The sequence below is a fragment of the Canis aureus genome, chromosome 1 (assembly GCF_053574225.1).
Source record: "Canis aureus isolate CA01 chromosome 1, VMU_Caureus_v.1.0, whole genome shotgun sequence".
NCBI lineage: Eukaryota > Metazoa > Chordata > Mammalia > Carnivora > Canidae > Canis > Canis aureus.
Window position 1 is genome coordinate 95,814,030 of NC_135611.1, and position 19,198 is coordinate 95,833,227.

A 19,198-nucleotide genomic window follows, 5' to 3' on the forward strand; every position below is an offset into this window, starting at 1 on the left:
CTCCCCGAGTTCAACGTCAGGCTGGATCGTGGGCAGCTCAGCGGCAATAGAGGCACGAATAGACTCCTGAGCCCACGTCCTGCACAGTCTCCACCCGGCTGAGAAATGCAAACTCTTCGAGGAACACGTGGGGACTTTCATGACCATGGCCCCACCAAGCCCCTGGCAGCAAGCTGTCCTGGTCACCAGGCCTTCCCTTGCATCGAGTCTTCTCTACAACTGGGTCTCCCGGCCGGTTTATCTCTGTTTGTGTTTCTTTTGTAGGCTCTTCTTCACAGGACACCCTCACTACTCGTTCCCACGCCTGGCCCCACTGTTGTACCGTCGCCTCCCTAACCCTGGGAAGCATTTCTGCTTCATCTTTGGCTCTTGGCCTTTCGGCCCAATGCTTGCTGTGCCATCGGGGGCTTGTTCAGTGCCAGTAGGAGGAAGGAATGCTCCATCCGTGCTAAATTCGATCATTTTTCAAATTAAGTTTTAAAAAATGTTTTGTGTTCTTTTCATTGTGTATGAATACTTGCTAAAGAAATGCACTTTGGGGTACACCTGGGTGGCTCAGTGGTTGGGTGCCTGCCTTTGGCCCAGGGCATGATCCTGGAGTCCTGGGATCGAGTCCCACATTGGGCTCCCTGCATGGAGCCTGCTTCTCCCTCTGCCTGTGTCTCTCCCTCTCTGTGTGTCTCTCATGAATAAATAAATAAATAAAAATCTTAAAAAAAAAAAAAAGAAAGAAAAGAAATGCATTTAGATATTGTAGGAGATGTGGGGCACCTGGGTGGCTGAGTGGTTGAGCATCTGCCTTTGGCTCAGGACATGATCCTGGGGTCCTGGGATCAAGTCCCACATCGGGCTCCCCACAGGGAATCTGCTTCTCCCTCTGCCTGTGTCTCTGCCTCTCTCTCTGTGTCTTTCATGAATAAATAAATAAAATTAAAAAAATAGGTTATGGTTTTCATGCCATTCACTAAGGAATACACCATCCTACACATCCAAGAAATAGGGGTTTTCTCTTCTATGGCCATGATATCATGATCATACTTAGTAATTCCCAAATAAAACCTAATGCCCAATCCATATCCAAATTTCCCCACTGTCCACCCCAAACGTCTTCTATAGTAGTTTTTTTTAGAGCCACGATCCAAGCATTGCATTCTACTTTTATCCCTGTCTTCTTACTTCTGTGTGACATTGTCCTGTCGGGGAGGCCAGGCCAGTTGTCATGAAAAGTGTCTCACTTTACAGATTTTTGTCAGATTGTTTCCTGCTGGTGTCATTTCGTGGCTCCTCTATCCCCATATTTCCTGTAACTAGAGTTATGTGTAAAGGTTTGATGAGATTTGAGTTAAAATGTTTCGAGCAAGGACACGGTAGGAGATCCACATGGATATTTCCCATGAATTCCTCTCATCCTCATGAAGCCATGTGCGGCCTCCCACACCCAGACAAGCTTCTTGGACATCAGTCTTGTGCCTCCTCTCCCTGTCGAGAGCAATATGCTTGTCGCTGTGTCTCCTCGGGCCCCACACATCCACACCTCTGTTAGTAGTGTGCTCCATACAGAGGTCGTCTTTCTCTCGCAGGCAGGATCCATGGTAGCAGGCACAGTAGATGTGGCCCTTGAGTGTGGCTGGGACCTGGGACTCTCTTCCAATCGGTAGAACATAGCACAGGTGAAGGGATGGTGGATCGGCCTCCAAGGTCCAGCCTAAGGACCTTAGCATCTTTGGTCCCCTAAGGCTCCGAGTCTCTGCTGATCCCTTATTATCAGAACCACATACTTCATTTCTCAAATTACACCAGGACCATTAATATCACCCCCCCACACACACACAATGGAACCATACGTTCTTTGCAGGCAGGAGCCACATTTAAATACTGTACCTCCTGCATTCTGAGGCACCATGTTGCCTACCTAGGAGGTTCTCACTGAACACTTGTTATTAGCAAAGGTAGCAATTATTATATTCAACAACCTGCAAGTGCACACCGACTACCATCCTGGCTTTCCAGATGTTGAAAGCTATATCAATACATGTCTATATACAGAACCAAGTATGTTTATAATAAGGAGAGAAGTATAATAATATTTGGCTCTGCAAAAGAAAACACTGTTATTTGGAATTTCCTTTTATTTTTTTTTACTCCTTGGAAAAACAATACAAATGGAGTGAGTTAGTGACAATGCTTTCCAGATGTTCTCTAGATAAGACAATAACAAATATAAACAAGAATCTTTTCTTATTTTTCCTGAGAAAATTCAAATGAAAGTTCAGTCTTTAACCAATTGACCTTTGCCCAAACTCACATTCCCCAGTTAGGCTTCGGATGCCAAACACAGAAAGGACTTGAAAACGCCGTGAGTTGGTCAAGGCGCTGTAAGTCTAAGATGGAGTTCTGAGCACAGGGTTTCTTTCTCATAAATCCCACTAAAATGAGAAGAAACTTATTTTTTCAATGACACATCTATGGACTTGATAAAAAATAGCAAAAGGGCTTATTAGAGAAGTGAAATATTGTCCCTAATCACAAACAAGAGGGTGGCAGCTAATACAGAGACCAATGTGAATTGGAATCACCATCCCCAGGGGCGCCTGGATAGCTCAGTAGGTTAAGCATCTGCCTTCAGCTCAGGTCATGATCCCAGAGTCTGGCTCCCTGCTCAGCAGGGAGCCTGATTTTTCCTCCTCCTTCCCCTCTCCCTCTCTCTCCTCTTCCCCTCTCCCCCTACTCATTCTCTCTCTCTCTCAAATAAATAAATAAAATCATTTTTAAAAAAGGAATTACCATCCTTAGATCCAAGTGCATACTGAGTCAATAAGGTAAGAATGGGCTGCAATGAAAAAGGAGCAATAAAAGCAAAAGTTGCTAGAATTTTTTGAAATTGTGTATGTTATATCTAAAATGAATGATTTTACAACTGAAAATTTCCTTTGAAGTTTGAAATTGTTGATTGAACACAAGCAAAAGGAATTATCTGTGGTCTGTAAGGTAAAACCTAGGATTTCACAAATTAGAGAAAACTTAAGAGGTCCAAAGTACAGAGAGAAGTCAAGCATCTATTGGGTCCTCTGAAGAATAAAATGAAGTCAATAGACAGGTAGGATACAATAAAAAATAATTAATGTAAGAAAATTTCCTAGAGATGTATATAAACTCAAGTTTTGAGATACACAGAACCAAGCAGAAATGCCAAGCAGAAATGTTTAAAAGATGCTCATCAAGGTACAACTAGGAGAAACTGCTAATATCAAGGATAAAGAGGAGACTCCAAAACTTTTGAAGAGGGAAAATCAGTTTGTTTCATAAATGATGAGGATTAGACTGAGGGCATATCTGATGCTATACTGACACTTGAGAAAAGGGAAATAATGCTTTCCTTCTCAGGGAAATTATTTTGAACCTGGACTCCTGTTCCCACCCAAAACATCAACACAGTGTGAGGGAAAATAAAGACAAAGGTAAGTTTTTGATTGCAAGTAACCGGAGCCCCAGAGAGAGCCCCAGAGAGAGAGGATGACTGTCACATGGACTTGCTTCAGGGCCGAAGGATGCATGGAGACCTGTCTGCCCATCTCTCCATCCTGCCCTCATTAGCATTGGCTTCTTTCTAAGACTTGCTCCCACAAGGGTGTCAAGTTTCCTCATTTACGTGCATCAGAGGAGAATGAGGAGAAACTTTCCTTCCAGCAACAGGATATTAGTTTCTCTTTTCAATCTCATTGGACTGACTCAGGCTGTTTGTGCCCTACACAGAGTAACATGTGCCAATTGCCTTAGACTCATCCACCAACTGGGAATGGGGGTTACGTACCCTGAGTCATGTGCTCTAAGCAGATGAGGGGTAAATGCCTGAGAAAAACAGATTTTCTTGAAAAAAAAGAAGGGAACGTGGAGGCTGGATTCCTAAATGGCAATGTCCAGTGCATATCCTCACAGCCTTTCTCAAAAAATCCCTTGAGGACATATTCAAAAAAAAAAAAAAAGAAAAAAAGGAAAAGCAGTCAGGAAAAGGATGACACATAAATCAAAGGATGATGAGCCAAGACACATAATGACATTAGAGGCATGTCCATGATAAGATGGCTCTCAAGACGACTTCACTTGTTGAATAAGGAATTCCCGAAAAAGTAGAAGCATACATTGTTAGTTTTTTTAAAAATAAAAGCGAATCTGGAGCTGCAACTCCCAATTATTTCAGTAAATATAGGAGAAAGAGGTAAAAAGGGAAGTGAAGATAGTTCAAAGACAACAAAACATACCATTGAGTTTGTCTTGAAAGGGAAGAGTAAACATAAGTACGTTTATTCTCAAAATTATAAGAAATATATCTTTGCCGAAGCGGTCGTGGTGAAATCACAAATATGAAAAAATAACAGATTCTTCCTCATTAGCACTCCGGGAAAAACAGGGTGAAACAACGAGAAACCATTTCTTCCCCCATCATTTTGGCGAACGTTTATTTTGATAATCCCGTTTTGGTAAAGGCGAGGGGAAATAGACTCTCGTAGAAGTATAAACATATGAACCGTTTGGGAGATGATTTACCAAGACCTCTCAAACGTTCAAACACACATACACATTCAACTAGCAATCCCCCTTCTGAGGAACCTTCCGACAGAAATATTTGCGCTGTTCACACAAATAAATATTGACAATGAGCCATGCAGTATGACTTAAAATAGCAAACAGTGATAAAGGACTGATATGCCCTCAGAGGAACAACCAAATAAAATGTTGAGTATCCATAGCACACAATCTTCTGTAGCCCTCTAAGCAGAGTTTGGTGAGATTTTTTTTTTTTTTTCTGTAAAGGGCCAGATAGTAAATGTTTTAGGTTTAGGGTGCCACACTCATGGTCTCTTGCAACTTCTCAACTCTGACATTAGAATGTGGAAGTAGATTAGAGAGGAAGACAAACCATGAGAGACTTCTGACTCTGGGAAACAAACAAAGGGTTGCAGAAGGGGAGGTGGATGGAAAGGTGGATGGGGTGACTGGGTGATGGCCACTAAGGAGGGCAAATGATGAGATGAGCACAGGAGCACAGGGTGTTGTACTATCTGTTGGCAAACTGAATTTAAATAAAATATTAAAAAAAAAAGAATGCAGAAGTAGCAATAGGCAGTACTGAAATGAATGAGCATGGCAGTGTTTCAATAAAACTTTATTAAAAGAAGCAGCAATAGTCCAAGGGGACCTGGCTGGCTCCATCTGAAGAGTACATGACCCTTGATTTCGGGGTCATGAGTGCCAGCCCCACGTTGGGTGTAGAGATTACTAAAAAAAAAAAATAAAAATAAAAAAAGGCAGCAATAGCAGGCTGGATCTGACTACAGATTGTCTGACCTTTGCATTAAGGATTTCATTTGACCTACATACACTGATATGAAAATACCTCCATGATGCATTAATTTAAAAAATGAAGTTGGAGGGCAGCCCTGGTGGCGCAGCAATTTGGCGCCGCCTGCAGCCTGGGGTGTGATCCTGGAGACCCGGGATGGAGTCCCACATCGGGCTCCCTGCATGGAGCCTGCTTCTCCCTCTCTCTCTGCCTGTGTCTCTGCCTCTCTCTGTGTGTCTATGAATAAATAAATAAAATATTAAAAAAATGAAGTTGGAAAGCAATGTATTATACAATGCAATTTTGAAAAATTGTATGTAAATTTACATACATATGCAGTCAACGCTCATGACTCACAAGAATCATGTTCTGTTAAGCCATCATGAACAGTGAATTATCAAACACTGAACCAATGCTCCTAAGAGAAATAGATTTAGATTTAGGTTCCTGGGAGCATCTGGTCACAACTACTCAATATATAATCTTGTTTAAGTGTGTTTCCTTTTAAAGACACCTTATTTAATATATACCGTTGATTCATGAATATTGAACTCACAGCCAGCAGGACCGCCACTCACTCCTGAAGGAAGCTTATCCAGCACACGTGTTTTCTCCATGGGACCCATCACAGCCTTCCTGGGCTTGGGAGTACAAGCCAGCACTTCAACACCACACTTGGGGGGATTTTCAATAGAGAAATCACCAGCAAATGCACGAGAATGAGAAAAACATGGCACTGAGTAGACCACATAAAGGATATTCCAGAATGAGCTAGAACAAGGAGGCAGAGCAACACCTGTTTGACCTTGGCTGGGGAAGTGCAAGTTGGATGACATGTTTTTTGCAGCTGCACCAATGTCCAAAAATGATGTTTTAAGTGTCCCAAGTAAGGAGGTTGGGGTTGCAGGTACATTTTAGTTACTAGAAAGACTTGCAAATGTGAAAGACTTGCAAATGAATAGCGCGGATTAGGTGTACACATGTGTTTGTAAATGCAGAGGGAAAAGCTTTAGACAAAAACACTAGAAATAGGGGGTTAACTTCTGGGAAGGAAAGGAGTTTGGGGGATATAGGGAGGCTTTCAATGTCTTCCACCTGCCCTTCTGGCTGTGTTTCGGTTTCTCATGGGCCCATATTATTTTTGTGATATTCAAAACCTTTGAAAGATTTTTAAAAAATAATTGAGAATATATGTAGCTTGCTGGTCAAAGTATTTAAAAATGAGCTTAGAATTAATTTTCAAATTTCAGTGAGTACCCAAATGCTTGTCAGCTGATGGGTAGACAAAATGTGGTGTATCTGTCGAAGGGGAAATGAGTCCACAGTGATAAGAAGGGGGGATGCTGATACATGTTACAGTGTGGAGGACCTCACAGACAATCTGCTAAATGAAAGAAGCTGGTCGCAAATGACCACATTTTATACGATTTCACTCATTTATTTGAAATTCTAGGATAGACCAATCCCTATACACAGAAAGTAGATTAGCAGTTGCCCAAGGATGGAGTTTTGGAGGGGGGGAATGAGGCTAGAAAGGTTTCTTTTAGGGGAGACAAATATTTTAAAATTCCATGGGACACGTGGGTGGCTTAGAGGTTGGGCGTCTGCCTTTGGCTCAGGGCGTGGTCCCAGAGTTCCAGGATCGAGTCCCACATCGGGCTTCCTGCATGGAGCCTGCTTCTCCCTCTGCCTGTGTCTCTGCCTCTCTCTGTGTCTCTCATGAATAAATAAATAAAATCTTAAAAATAAATAAATAAAATGAAATTCCATTGTAAGGGCAATATATTCATAATTCTGTGAATATACTAAAAACACTGTTCATATACTTTATTATTTTTTAAATTTTATTTCTTTAAATATTTTATTTATTTATTTGAGAGAGAGACAGAGAGAGAGAGCACGAGCAAGGGGCAGAGGCAGAAGGAGAAATAGGCTCCCTGCCTAGCAGGGAGCCTGACACAGGGCTCAGTCCCAGGACCTCAAGATCATGACCTGAGAAGAAGGCAGATGCTTCCCCGACTGAGCCCCCCAGGTGCCCCCAAGTTGTACACTTTATTTTTTTTAAGATTTTATTTATTTATTCATGAGACACACACACATACACACACACACACACACACACACACACAGAGGGACAGAGACACAGGCAGAGGGAGAAGCAGGCTCCATGCAGGGAGCCTGACAGAGGACCTGATCCCAGGTCTCCAGGATCACACCCCAGGCCGAAGGCGGCGCTAAAACGCTGAGCCACCCAGGCTGCCCAGTTGTACACTTTAAATGAGTGAACTGTAGAGGATATGAACTGTATCCTAAGAAAGCTATTTTAAAAAATTGTTTTTTTTCAGTGAGTTATTTCCCTCCAACTCAATTTTAACTTCTTGTATATTTTCCTCAGAGGCCTCTGTGTTTTTTCTGATTTATTTTCCTTTTTATTGACATAATGAAGAGCAAGCATTTAAAAGATTCCGGAAAGTCACATGCTGGAAAGAAAGAGGTGTTGGTTTTGCATGATGTCTGGATTAAAGGTGATCTTTATTTATTTATTTTTAAGATTTTATTTATTTATTCATGAGAAACACAGAGAGACAGAGACAGAAGGAGAAGCAGGCTCCATACAGGGAGCCCAACGTGGGACTCGATCCTGGGTCTCCAGGATCAGGCCTTGAGCTGAAGGCAGCGCTAAATGGCTGAGCCACCAGGGCTGCCCAAGGTGATCTTTATTTTCTACTTTGTGCTCCCTCTTCTGGATTATGCAGATTTCCCAAAATGAGCATTGATTAAACACACTGATATTTTCATGATAAAGGTGGGCGCCTTCTTTGCCCTGCTTTTACATTTCAAAATCACTCAAACGATAGATCTGACTTTCCCATGGCACTTGTTTGGAATCTAGCTCCAATTTCCAAATAAAAGTCTTTATGGTTCTTTTTTTGAAATTTGTTTCTTTTTTTATTTGTCACTGTGGAATTAAAGAGAAAAGTTTCTGTGTGCTTCCTGTAGTAAGATCTTCATGGTGAGAAAGTGAGTCATCAGATTTCTGAATAAAGCAGACTCATCTTCCGAGGAAGCATCCCTGCACTGTGATTCAGTAGTTGTCTTCCAGCGGGTTTTGGAAGTCTGGACTCAGTCAAGGCAACTAAGCTCCATTATTTACTAAAAAGGGTGGGATCCCCTCTTGGTATCTGTGGGGGACTGATAAAGGTTCCCGGTGAATCATACGTCCTTGTGTCCAGCTGCCTGTGCCCAGTGTCCCCAGCCTGTAGCTAGCATGTTGGAGTGAGGTCATCTGGGAGCTACCCTCCCTGTGAAACCGGGAAAAACCAGGACAGAATCTACCCACCCTGGTCACAGAAACATGAGCAATGAACCATTGCTTCTTTAAGCCATTAAAACACTTTGGGATGCTGTGTTTTTACAATAGATACCTGAGTCAGTATTTGAGGACCTAAAAGGATGAATTTTGGCCCTAAGGACAGACGGAAAGTATAACAGGCCAGGGCACTGCTAGTTTGAGAGGCACTGGGAGATGTTCTTCCATACAAATTCCTATTTGCTTAAGGAAACCTGGGTTTCTTTCTGTTCCTTCCAAAAAATAAGCCCTAAGTAATACATATAAATTAGTACCAGGAGAGGGGTTAATGTAGCAATGGGTTCAAGATGGCCACAGATTCTTCAATACTTTTCCAGAAGAGTGTTCTTTGGTACCCCATCACTGAGAGTGTGGCAGGTGTGAAACTACATCAAATCTGGGCATAGCCTTTAAGACCAGTAGACATTATCTTACCGTCTTGCAGCCCTGAGCTGCCATGCATGTCTGACTCCCCAGAGGCCATCGAACTATGAGAAACCCAAACTGTGTGAAGACATCCCAGAGAGGAAGACATCAGGTGAAAAGAAAAGGGAAGAAAAGCCCATGAGGATGGAGACATGCTGAGTAGAGAAGGCATTTGGGAGGAAGTGCCAAGCCTCAGGCATCCTTGTTGACCCTACCTCACTCAGAGACTGACTAACCAGTTGAGCTCTTCCAAAATTCCTGATCCACATTCATGAGCAAAATCAAATGGCTGTTTTAAAACCCGTAGCTGTTTTTTAAATGGTTTAAAATCAAATGGTTGGAGGTACCTGGCTGGCTCAGCCAGTAGAGCATGCAACTTTTGATCTTGGAGTCATGAGACTCATGGCAGAGTTTACTTAAAAAATAAGTAAAGTTTTTTTTTTTTTTAAAGGAAAATGGTTGTTTTAAGCCACTAAGTTTCAGTGGGGGGGGGTCGTTATGTAACAATAAGTAACTGGAGAAAGTAACAGACCCTCAGGAAAAGTTGACAGTGGATTTGAGTCAAAGACCTTACTTTTCTATGAGAAGAGAGTAGCCAATGGCACCTGCAGGAAAACCTGCACTCTTGGGATAAACTCCATGTGGGCCACGTGATGTATCAGCCTTCTTATGTCTATAGGATTTGATCTGCTAGAATATTCCTTAGAATATTTTACATCGAGTTCCTGAGAAGTATGGGTCTGTAGTTTTGTTTTCTTGTAATGTCGTCGTATTGTTTTAGTATCATGGTGACACTGGCCTCATAAATTGAGCTGAGAATATCTCCTCCTTTTCAGTTTTATGGAAGACTAGATATAGAATTGCTGTTATTTCTTCCTCAGACATTTTGTAGAATTCACCAACAAAGTCATCTGGATTTGGCATTTTCTTTGGGAGGAAGGTTTCAACTATAATTTCAATTTCTTTAATAAATAGAGGGTCATTCGGTTTATCTATTTCCTTCAGAATGAGCTTTGGTAGTTTTATCTTTCAAGTAATCTGATGATCTCTGACTTTTAATCATGGTGTTTAGCCATACTTACTGTGATTATCAGGCATCTTGCTCTTTGTTTTCTACTTGTCCCATCAGCTTTCTATTCCCTTTTCTGTCTTTTTTTCAGCCTCTTTAGGATTTATTGAATGGTTGTGTGTTTTTTGTTTTGTTTTGTTTTTTATGATTCTACTTGATCTCTTTCATTGGCTAATGGTCACAACTTTTTGTTTTGTTATGTTAGTGGTTGCTTTGGGGTTTACAGTATTCATCTTCATTTCATCACAATGCACTTATAAGTAACATTACACTTCTAGTATGAGAACCTTATAATACTATACATCCATTTTTCCTTCTTTCTTCTGTTTATTTTTGTATTCAATTGTTGTCATATATTTTACTTCTACTTATGTTATAAACTCCACAAATTGTTCTGTCACATACTTTTAGAGCCTGGATTGTCTGATCCAAATTCCATTCTCTTCATCTACATGCTAACAACAAAACAAGAAAACAGAGGTGCCTGGATGGTTCAGTCAGTTGAGTATCTGACTCTTGGTTTTAGCTCAGGTCATGATCTCAGGGCCGTAAGACTGACCCCCGTGTCAGGTCCTGTGCTCAGTGCAGAGTCTGACTGAGGCTATCCCTCTCTCTCTCTCTTTCTGCCTATCTTCCCATTTGCACATGCTCTCTAAATAAATAAATTTTAAAAATCTTTTTAAAAAGCAACAAGAAGAAAACAAACAAAAACAAACAAAAATTTCTGTTCAAAGTAGTCTTTGACAAGCCTACTTTGGCAAGTAGGAAAGGTTATGGGACATCTGGGTGGCTCAGTCTGTAAGCATCTGCCTTTGACTCAGGTCATGATCCCAGGGTCCTGAGATAGAGCCCTGTGTCAGGCTCCCTGCTGCTCAGCAAGGACCCTGCTTCTTCCTCTGCTGTTCCCCCTGCTTGTACTCTCTCTCTCTCTGTAAAATAAATACATAACTATAATCTTAAAAATGGGAAAGGTTATGCTGGTTAAATGTGCAGTGCTTGCCTAAAATGCAACACAATCAGGAAATTCAACTGCATGTTAGTATAGATTCTTCATGCTTTCAACAATGCATGTTCATTTAAGCCTCAAAAAGTTCTCAAAGAGCTGCTGGAATAAAATTGATAGACTTACAGGGTAATGTTACTATAAACTTTTTTTTTCATGTAGAAAGTAAAAATGCATAATGTAGCACACGGCTTTGCGTTCTATAATGAATCATAATTGCTTACACATATGGTGCTTGCAGTATGCTGGGCACCATTCTGAGTGCTATTCGTATATTAATTTATTTAACCTTACCTCACTGTTAAGTAGTCCATTTACAACAGGGCAGTGAGAATTACTATATATGGCAATTCAGAAAATGTTTAACTCAAGAGTGCAATCAATTTTAAGGATGATGTGCATCCTGTTATATTACTTTGCTACGTCAGTGAGATCAAGATTTACTAAAAAGGATTCAGTTTCCATCCCATGTGAATACTAAATTTCTTTCCCTCCTTAAAAAGAAAAACACTTTGTGCTTTATTATTTCAACAAGTTCTCAATCTTATTGCTTCAACTAGTCCCGATAAATTGTAGTTGTTACTGTTCATATCGTTTTTATACTATGGCATCAGACTCTCAAACAAATACTGACAGGAGCAGGGCTGGAATTTGCGGCGTTCTGCATTGTTTGTATAATCTACACTCCCGAAGAGATGAATAAATCATGCATTCTTGTGTAGCAGGGTAGAAAGAGTTCCCACATGCTCTCAGCAAAGGAACTCTGAGCACATCTGTGGAATGTCAGAGCCCTGGTTCAGGAGGTGAAGACCAGGGGAGGTATAAGTCCCATAGCACAGACTCTCAGGGAAGGTAGATGAGACCAGGGAGTGGGCCAGTCCAGCTAGCAATCCCACCTGGGAGGCTGCAGGGCTCTCTTTGAGGACCTGAGGACCTTCCCCATCCCCCACCCCCAGGCAGGATGCAGTAAGCCACACCCACACTCACAGCCAATGTCTTAGGGAAGAGAAGAGATGAAATCAGAAAACAAAAAACCAGCAGCTTTTGGGTCAGCTCATGTGGGGAGTTGAGTATTGAGTAAATACTTAATAAAAATAAGTAAAACATGTGGTAGTATAGATAGTGGTACATGCTCAGGAGAAAAAATAGAGCAGCCACAGGAGATAGGGATGGTCCTCTCTGAGAACAGGGTTTCAGGGAAGGCACCACTGAGAAGGAGACTTTGAGGAGGTGAAGAAGTATGCCATGCAGCCTCTCAATAAGACCCTTCCAGGAAGCAGGTATGCAGGGCCCAGGTGGTTGAGGAAGACTAAGGAAGCCAGGACGGAAGGAAAGACAGGATTGCAGGAGTAGAAGGTCCATGGAGAGCAGATCATGTGGAATCTGTGAACCATTGGACAGATGTTTGCTTTTCCTACAGATGGGAACAGTCACAGAGGAAGTTGGTGGATGAGGAAGAGAAGACATGAGTTGGAGTCTAAGTGTGTCACCTTGGCTACCATCTAATTGCACTAACTCAGCTTCGAGTTAATGGAGGCCTGGACCATGGTAGAGGTCGTACAAATTACTTTGTGTAAGCATATATTCTGAAGATGGAGCCAACATGCCTTCTGATAGATTTGACGTGGGAGAAGATGAGGAGTCCAGGATGACATAGAAGTTTTTGGCCTGAGTAATGTTTGCAGAAATGGGAAAGACTGGAAGAGTAGGCCCAGGGGAAAATAAGCAGTCACGTTTGGGACAGTTTCAGTTGGATGTGTCTCTGATAAATTCAAGAGGAAATGTTGAGTGTGTTATTGGGCATGTGACAGTGGTATTTAGGGGAGCGATTCAGCTGAGATGCCCATTTGGAAGTGTCGGTCTACAGTTGGCATTTACAGACACGAGACTGCCTGCCATCTCCCAGGGAATGACATTTAGAAGTTAGGGAGAGGAGAGGAAACAGAAAAGGAGGTGAAAATGGTGTGGCCAGTATGGTCTGAAGAAAACCAGGGTATGTTTAGGAAGCCAATTGAGAAAGTCTTTCCAAAAGGTAGTGGTCAAGGCTACTAATAAAGAAGGTTAGGACTTATAATTGACCCTTGAGATTACAACCATGGAAACCACAAAAGACCCTCCCATGGGGAGCCTTTGTGGCTAGGTAGAGGTGAAATCCTGCTAGGAGTGATTTCAAGGTCAGAGAAAATGGTAGAGCAAGGACATCTGAACATTCTCTGCTCCGTAAAGGTAATGAGAAAACTGGCAAAATTATCAGTCAACTTTCCAAGAAGGCTGGAAGCTAACCAGAGGCTTGTAGCAATCGTAAATGTAGGAAGCGCTTCCATGAGACAAGCAGCCAAGTCTCAGTGAGAGCAGAAAGACATTTGAATAGAACAGAAGCTTTGTGGAGCTTTAACTGGTCCTTTTCTCAGCTTCTGCTCTCTCCTGCTTTGCAAAGTCTGAAAACCCAGCAGCCTGACAGCCACCAGGGAGGGCACAGTGGAGGCGAAGCTTCTCTACAGCCCCACTCCCAGAGCAGTGTCCTTGTTGGACATGTCTGGGGTTCCCTGGGAGACCCGCTTTCAAGGTTGAGCTCCTCCAGGAAGAAGAGAGATGTGTTGAGACCATGTAGAGGTAACTGGCCAACTTCACAAGTGTACGAAGCTGGGGCAAATGACAGACTGATGGCAAAGCTTGAAAGGGAAATTTGGAGAATGAGCTATCCAAAGGGGCTTTGGAAAGCTCCAGTCTTGCTCTGCTAGGTATGAAGACATGGATCTGTGAGGCTGTACTCTGTCCTTCTCCCCTAAAGTTGGGAGATCAAGTCTTTCCTGGAAGCTCTGGATCTTGCTCTGATGAGACTCCTCAGCGTGAATCCAGTTGTGGAATGGCCCAGCCGCCCCCCGAGAGCAGAAGCGTCCACGTGGACATGGTAATCACTAAGCCAGCTCTCCCTCTCTCCTAGGGGCAAAGACTCTGAGGTCTTCCCCTAACACAAGGACCTGTTCCAGGCCTGTCTCCTAGCTTCTGGTCTTGGGCTGGTGGCAGCATCCCTGCCATCTTCCCTGGGGGTCTTCCCTCTCTACCTGGCTGTCTCCGTGCCTCTTCGTAAGGATCCAGGCAAGGTGGATTAGGGCCCCTGATGATGTCATCTTAGGAGACATCACCTGAAAAGACCCTGTTCCCAAATAAGGCACTGTGAGTTAGAACTTCAACATCTTTTGTGGGGCACAAGGCAACCCATCACGTACATGAAAACCAGCTCACTGCAGGCCTCAGGCTCCCAGAAGCTTGGACTAGTGGAAACAGGACAATCCTCCAGGTGTCTCAGAGATGCTATTGCATAGGTAAGGAGTTAGATGGATAAGCGCCAGCCAGTAAGGATATGGTGGTTGGTCCACAGAGGATGGAGAGTCTACATTTGCTTTTAAGACTGAGAAATAAATTATATTTAAAGAGGATGTTGGAAGGTGTTCTAAGGCATGAAACCTTGTTGAACAAAAACCTTTGTAATATCAGTACTTTCTTCCCATAACCCTATTGCTGTAACCATGGTGATATAAATACATGTTGGTTTTATTGACTTTCCTTTTCGAAAAAGAATGAACTATTATTTTTAACTGCCCTGTCAGGGAAAATATTCTGACCATGTGTATGCTACAATGAGAAATTTATATCTGGTCTTTGTCCCAGGTTCCTGGCACAGAGCTCTTAATCCTCTTAGACTCTCCTGAGAGATGAGTAGCCTTTGTTTTTCATAAGGAGCTCCTCTCAAGCACACATGAGTTCATGCTAATGAGGGGACTGTGGGAGGGACCCTGACCCGCTTCGGATGGGGGCTGATCACCAGAAAGGCCAAGCCGAGGGTAGAGGGGATGGAAGAGGGGCAGAGATGTAGTTCAGTCACCGATGGCCAATGGTTTAATCAATTGTGCCCATGTCATGGAGCCTCCATATAGGGTCCTCAATGAAAGGCTTCGGAGAGCTTCCAAGATGGTGAAGCCATGGAGGAGCTGGGAGGGTGGTGCACCCACCTCTACCTTGCCTTGCGCCTCCCAAGTTGAGAGTTGAATCGTATCTCTTAGAATAAACTGGAGGTAGTCAATAATGTGCTTCTCTGAATTCTGGGAGCCGTTCTAGCAGATTTCCAGAACTGAGGAGCCAAATGGGAGCCAAAGCCAGGGGCACCCAGGCTTGGACTGGCATCTGATGTGAGGGGGTGTGGTGGGAGTGAGCTCTTGGCCCGTGGAGTCTGTGCTAAATGCGGTTGGTCAGTGTCAGAATGGAGTTAAATTGAGGGACCAACCCCCAGGTGTTCTTTGGAAAATTGGTGTTGGAAAAGACACCATGTCCTTGATGTCAGGAGAGGAAAACACATCTCCCAAAAAACCTCTGGGAAGATGGAAGCTTTGCTAGCGGCAGTCCTTCTCAGGACGCCCACCTGCCGGGCAGGAGTCATCTTTGCACAAAATGCTGGCTCACAAAGAAAGATATTTCCTGTCAGTGTCTTTCCGCTGCTCCCTTTTCCTGACCTAAAGACTGGAAATTTAGGATAAAGTTTCTTTGTTAGAATCACGATGCTCGAGCTGCCACAAGCTTAGGAAGTTCGCGGTTCTTGGTGACAACAGAGAACTTGGTTTCCTCGTCTCTGAATCTGAATGTTGGGGAACAAGAAAGCATATTAGGCAGGTGGACCTATAGGGTTTGGGATGAAATTTATTTCACAAAACCACTGTAGTATCAGGCAGATGTGTAATTTTAGGATAAGCCTAAAAAGAATTCACTCAGTCGTGTAAGCATGAAATGGAGAACCTGCCAGCGTCATGTCATGAACATGGGCTCCCCATTAGAGAAAGGCAGTGGGCTGGGAAATGAAAGAATGTATTGTATTTGTCCCGAATCAGAGTTGAGCACAGCATTTTCTGCTCCCTCCCCCTCAGTCCCTCCCAGGTATGCCACCGCTGCTGCCTCTTGGGTGCTGGTGGGCACACATGGTTAGTGGCAGCTCAGCAGGCAGACGGGACCAGCACCACTTGGGCACCATCACACCTGTGAGGTGTGCCTCCAGCTGGGGTTCCAGGCACACTGTCTGCATAGAGCCTTGACCTGTCGTGGGGTGACGGTGATAAAGGAGCTGTCCCCAAGGAAGGGACAGCCACAGGGAGGAGTGAGAGCCACAGCAGGGGAGGAAGTCAGGAAGAGCATGTTCCAGGTGGGAGGAGCAGCCTGGACCAGGCCCCACATGGAAGGGATCTTGGGCTCTTTGTAATTTGGAATGAAAGAGCCATATGGCTGGAATATGGGAGGAGGGTCACGTGCAGCAGAATGAGGATGGGTATTGGTCCTTTGCGCAAGGTAAGGGCATCAGGCTTTAACCCTGAGAGCTGACATGCCATCGGAGAGTGGTGCAGTTCAACTTGGGTGTGAAAGAACTTTTTGAGGCGCCTGGGTGGCTTGGTTGAACATCTGACTCTTGATCTCAGCTCGGGTCTTTTTTTTTTTTTTTTTTCTGAAAGGTTTTATTTGTTTATTTATGAGAAACACGGAGAGAGAGGCAGAGACACAGGCAGAGGGAGAAGTAGTCTCCCCGTGGGGAGCCCAATGTGGGACTTGACCCCAGGACCCCAAGGTCATGCCCTGAGCCGAAGGCAGATGATCAACCACTGAGCCACTCTGGTGTCCCTCAGCTCCGATCTTGATCTCAGGGTTGTGAGTTCAAACCCCATGTTGGGTTCCACATTGGATGTGGACCCTACAGAAAGAAAGAAAGAAAGAAAGAAAGAAAGAAAGAAAGAAAGAGAGAAAGAAAGGCCTAAATCATTTTTATAGGGGATCTTATTACATAGCTGTGGAGAGCCCGTTGGAGCTGGGTGATGGAGGAGGGGACACTGGAACAGAGGCTCTTAATGAGGCAAGAGAGGATATTATCTTGAGTTAGGGTGATGGCCCTGGGGACAGAGGACAGTTGGCAGAAGCACCGCGGACGGGGCAATGGGCTGGATGTGCCGAGAAGAGGAGCCAAGTTGGGGGCGGTCGGTGTGTGTGTGTCTCGTGGAGCATGCATGGCAGTACCTTTCGGTGAGGGAGGGAATTTGGGAAAAAGATCAGGTTTTGGGCTGGGTTCAGGGTTGAGAAGAATGTAGGTCAGGAGATCAAGTTTGTATAATTGGAGTCTGAGGTGTCCCTGGGACAGCCAGGTGGAGATGCCCAAGCGGAGGTTGAGAGCACGGGCCCGGTTCAGGTTGGAGAAACGGACGCCAGCGTCGCCAGGATGGCAGCTGAAACCTTGGGCTGGGAAGAGGTTGTAGAGCGAAGAGACCCAGTGCAGCCTAACGGCCAAGGAAAAACAAGGAGGGACACCCGGAGAAACCACGGCGGGGCCGGGCCTTGGTGTCAGGAAGCCGAGGGGAAACGTGTGCTTTCAGGCGGGAATGGTCTAGGATACCATGCTGTGGAGGGGCTGAGCAAGAGAGAAACAAAGGCGTCCTTGATCCTGGCCAAGCTGTTTGCGTGATTCAAGGTGGGGCGGGGGGCCCGAAGCTGGACTGGCCAGGAGAGTGGGGACATGGAGCCCTCCTGTTTGTGGTTGGATGTTTGCATTGCTTGCTGCTGGTAGAGCAGAAAGATACAAGTCAGGGGAGGATTTTTCCAGTTGAAATGGAAAGAAACACGCCAGACCCCACCACCACCACCACCACCCTGCACTGGTTTGCATGTACTCCCCACAGAAGCCCCCTGGGCAGAGGCTGTGCCGGGCAGCAGCCGCTCACCTTTCCCATCAGTGCAGTGATGCCTGCTAGGCTCTGATACCCCAGATCCCAGACCTCATTTGATCTGATCTAGCATTGCTGATACTCAAAAAGCATTACTCGTAAAAGAAAAAATTTCATTAAAATAAGAACGTGCTTCTTATGAAAGGACACTGTTTAAAAAAAAAAAAAAAAAAAAAGACACCAAAGGACAAACTGGAGGCTGAGAGAACACATTATCTAGATCTGGATCTGCCTGAAATGAGCTTCTATACAGAACATAGAAAGAACTCATAAAACTATAAAACTCAAAAATAAGAAGATATATGACCCAGCTAGCAAATGAGCAAAAGATTTAAACAGACATTTCATACAAGAAGGTACACAAATGGCCAATAGGCTGTTGCTCAGATACGCCGGGACCCTTCTGCCCCAGAGCCTTCACACTGGCCTGTCAATGCACCTCAATGTTTTCCTCCGTTACCTGCATGACCCCTTCTCCTGGTCTTCCAGGGGGCCCACCATGCTCATTTCCTCCCTTCCTGCCAGCTGCCTGTCCCGAGGACAGCGTGGCTGTGTCCCATCCTGGTGGGGTGGCCGTCAGCCTCCTGGTGCACACTCCTCCACCAAGAGGCCCATGAAAGCAACAGTACACTGTGGAAACCCCACCAGGCTCTCAGGGTGGGGGAAGTGGGCTGCCGTGTTGGGAGGATGTTCAGGGAGCCCTGCGGGGACGTCCACGTGGGGGGAAGGGAGGCCTCCCCCCTGGTTAAGACCTGGGGCCTGTTAAGCCTTCAGATGAGGCAGCACTGGCTGACTTTGAGTGAAGCCTCTCCTGAACTCCTGACCCTCAGAAACTCGTAGATTAATAAATGTTTACTGTTTTATGCTGTCAGGTTTGGGGCTGATTTGTCATGCAGCGATCAGTAAGCAGTCCAGGCTGGAGGGAACGAGCAGCTTCGTTCTGACGTGGGATCAAAGCCACATTCTGCTACTTAGAAAGCACGTTATTGTGACTCTCCCCATGCATGAAGGCAAATGTGCTGTATTTTTTTGGTTCCTGTGGGTTCTGAACTCATAGAAAGGGAAGGAAGGAGGGAGTGCAGGGGAAGTTGCTGGGAACCAGCCAGAGTTATAGGTAGGGGAACTTTGGAGAAAGAAATGCTGCAAAGATAAAATTAAAAAAAAAAGATTTTATTTATTTATTCATGAGAGACCGAGAGAGAGGCAGAGACGCAGGCGGAGGGAGAAGCAGGCTCCCTGAGGGGAGCCCGATGTGGGA